Source organism: Adelges cooleyi, unplaced genomic scaffold (assembly GCF_023614345.1).
Source record: "Adelges cooleyi isolate 19-005CV unplaced genomic scaffold, UGA_ACOO_1.1 ACOO_flye_CR_arks_rails_tigmint_CR_PRNA_637, whole genome shotgun sequence".
Classification (NCBI taxonomy): Eukaryota; Metazoa; Arthropoda; class Insecta; order Hemiptera; family Adelgidae; genus Adelges; species Adelges cooleyi.
The window spans coordinates 1,898-5,690 of NW_026096337.1; the positions used below are offsets into that span (position 1 = coordinate 1,898).

The 3,793-nt window shown below is 25.2% G+C and overlaps 1 long non-coding RNA gene across 2 annotated transcripts; it reads right to left on the reverse strand.

The window, feature by feature from the left end:
• Positions 1–1,680: 1,680 nt before the first annotated feature.
• LOC126844119 (uncharacterized) lies at positions 1,681–3,338 on the reverse strand. 2 transcript variants are annotated; one of them, XR_007686542.1, is made up of 5 exons: positions 3,230–3,338; positions 3,087–3,098; positions 2,540–2,569; positions 2,139–2,153; positions 1,681–1,707 (listed from the first exon to the last, which is right to left on the reverse strand). It is a non-coding gene; the product is annotated as an uncharacterized LOC126844119 (long non-coding RNA). The 2 variants fall into 2 exon arrangements; XR_007686543.1 differs by lacking the exon at positions 2,139–2,153 and having other exon boundaries at positions 1,691–1,707.
• Between the last annotated feature and the right edge of the window lie 455 nt (positions 3,339–3,793).

Here is a 3,793-nt window from a genome sequence, read left to right on the forward strand (position 1 = left end):
CATTGGTGTATGACTAACGGGTTACTGATTGAACAAACATACAAAACATCATTTCAATATATTATTATATATTTTTATTATAATTTCAATAAAACACACAAAATCTTTTCAATACTTTTTCGTAAAAAAGTAAATATACAATTATTCAGAAATGTAATAACAATAATACAACTTTGTAATATTTTCAATAGGTTTGAAATAAATATAAAAAATTAAACAGTAAGATTATTCATGACCGGATGTGGAAATGTGTCCGAGACCAATTGCAGCAATATATATATGAAAAAAAAAATAAAACTATAATATTATATTTTATAATAACTATTATCTATTTAGTTTACACAATTTTTCATAAAAATTGGTATCGACTATTGTGGAGAGTTAAATTGAAAAATTTTAATAAAACTAAATATTTCTGTTTAATACTTATTGAGAAAATTCAAGTTCTAGGCAGAGGTTTTGTTATATCAGGGGTTTTTAATCAGTGTCCATCAAAATCACTTAAAAACAATTTTTCGGTGCGAATCTGAGGGTAGATAGAATCCAGCGGAGTACTTACTATTGATTATTATGCCGGCTTGGCCAAGGATAAGCTGCTGAAACATAAAAAAAAGTAACTCAAATACTTGTTTCTCCGTTTTATTTATATTTTTTAAGTACATATAACAGCATTGTAATTGTTAATTATTGATTAAAAGTGTTTAGCCGTGTTTAGTGTTTACTACGAACTATAGTAATTATTTTACAACTAGAAGTTTTTTGCATTCAATTAATTCGGATACACTAATAATATTTCCGTCATACTTTCCGTATTTAATATATACTTTTATGTAATGTAAAGTTATTCAATATAATAATTTACATGAACTTACCGGGAGTAACGGTAGATGATAAAGGTTGTGTAAATGTAACTGAAACATCGAAAAATTCAATTACTTGTTTTTTTGTTTTATTTGTATTTTTCAAGTGCCCATTTATTAGTCAATAGGACAACTGGTATTTTTTATATTAAATTTATTCGGAGGCACTAACATTATACGTCATACATTTATTTTATAAATAGGTACTTTTATCTAACCTTCAGTTAGTTCATAACTCATTTTCTCATTTGTCATATTTTTAAAATTCTCTCTTTCTTAATGTAAAATGTATCAATAAATAAATATTCATAGACTTACAACTACCAGTAGCTGTTGGTACTGAAGGATTATTTATTGTTCCACCTGAAACATAGAAAAACCATATTTCAAATGCTTGTTTTTATATTCTTCTATCTTTTGTTAGTACATACATTGGCGTAATTTATTTTAATTGATGATGCAAATCGTTTCACTTTGTTAAGTTAAACGATAACCACAAATTAGTTTTTGAATATTTTTACAACAAGACAAATGATATCATAATATGCTAATGAACAAAGTTATTATTTTTTTCAACAATGTTAGGCATTTATAGTATTTTATACAAATTTCAAGCCATCAATAGCGTATTTGATAATATTAAAAAAAAATCCCTGAAACTGTAAATAATAAACGGAGAAAATATATTCACGATTTCAGAGAATCATATTGTGCCCTCAAGAACACTAAGAATTTTTATTTGTTTTTTCTTTATATTTAAGACATTGGAATCCGACCACCAAATAAAAATAGTAAAATGTAGTAAATAACTTACCAGACTGTGAAGGTGACTGGGTATTAGGTTGACCTAAAAATAAATAATTATAATATATTATATTGATGAATATAAAACTATTGTAATAAAGCATTTGAACTTTTTTTTTTTAATTTCATAGTTTTATTTCATTTATAATTTTAACTTATATTATTACTTCTTACAATATTTTTTTTTGTACATATTTTAATCTTTTGTAGATTTTATGTTCGATACTTCGTCAATGTAATTAGATAGAAGTTATACAAAAAAAATATTTTTGTTTTTATTGGTTATTTATTTTCGTATGAGTAGTTTGATTTATTTATTTACTTATTAGCAGTACCTATCTAATATAAGTTTACACTTGAGTCCGTAAATGTATAAGAAACATTATTACAAACATTATATTTATATTTTCCTAACATTTATGACATAAGAATCTGATCAACAAAAAAAATAGTACAATTTAGTTTAAAACTTACTAGGTTCAATGTAATCTGAAACATGAAAATGAGTATGTTCAATATAAATAAATAATATAAAACTATTGTAATAAAGCATTTAGTTTGTTTTTTTTATTTCTTAATTTCTTATTATTATTAATTTTTTTACAAAATTTGTTTTCTGCCCATTCTAAATAACGCCAATGGTTTCTATAGTAACGGCTGATAACCGTTCGCATTATGTACATTGAGAGTCTAGTTTTTTGGCATTTTCGGTACTTTAGATGTGGGATCAAACATATTTTTTACGCATACTAAACCTATGCACATTATCCTTCTTTTTTTACAAGCGGGTAAAAATTGTTTGGTTAGGTTAGGTAAGAAAACAACGCCCCTTTATAAGTATAAAGGTTTTCATGAAAATAACTATATTGACTTACCTCCTCCTCTGGGTAGTTCTTTATCTTGCTCTGAAACATCGAAAAAATAACCTTGTCTAAATACTTATTTAATCCATTGGATAACTTTTCTAATTACTACTTATTAAGTTGTATCTAAAAAAGTTGTATTAAGGTTATACCAAATACTGATTTTCTTTAACTCACTAACACGTACGTACGTATGTTTGTACAGACATTTTATAAATCTTCCAAAATGAATTTATTATTCTATTCATAATTATTAAGTTAAATTATGTATCAGATAAAATTTCAGATAATGATTTTATATTAGTGTGTGACACATACATTCCACAATACTTAACTCGATGAATTTAGACTTTGTTAAATAGGGCCTACACTTTTCTTTTTAGTCAAATTCTTCTATTAGTTTTTTTAAATTTAATTTGAACATTGTTCCATAATAAACAAATTAAATAATTTTACAAGGCTATCATATATATATATATATATAATACATTTTTTTTTATATTTAATTTATTGGAACCAATCAACGAATACAAATAGTACAACTTAATTTAAAACTTACCTCCATTAACGCCTGAAACATGAAAAGTAAAACTATTGTAATATCGCTCTTAGAAAATATTACCTACACTTTTTCTAAAAAACGACCTAATTCGTTTTTATTATATTATACTATTCATTTTTATACTCAATGTTTGTATGTACCTGTAGATGTTGACAGCACAACCAAAACCACTGCTGATAAAAACAAAAAGCTGCCTTTGAAATGCATATTTAAGATATAAATGTATAACACCAAAGAAGCAAATTAATCTCAATGCTAGGTTACCGGTGAATTTGCTAACGTTTTATACCCAAAATGGTTATAATTAGTATTACAATGTAAACAGGTTAAAAAAAATATTATGAGGAAATGACATACAAAACACGACGGTTGTTGTTTGTTTTTATCTTTTAAAGCGTATTTGATGTTAGTGATTTATGATGTTCTTCCTGAAATGTTGAAGTATTATTTGACCAATATAGTTTAATATTACAAATATTAGCATAACGTTTCCGTGTATTATTATATTCTTCATGTTTTTAAGCTATCTCTTCCGTCGTCGCCAAACGGTTTGAACAGATAACCTACATAATATTATGTCAATAATAAAATCTTAACTGATGACAGTGTCAATATCACGTTTAATTCCGTGCACTGAACTTTCGTTGTATGAAATGCGTCTACACATAATAAACAGCAATGTTTATTATAATAATAATTTTTTT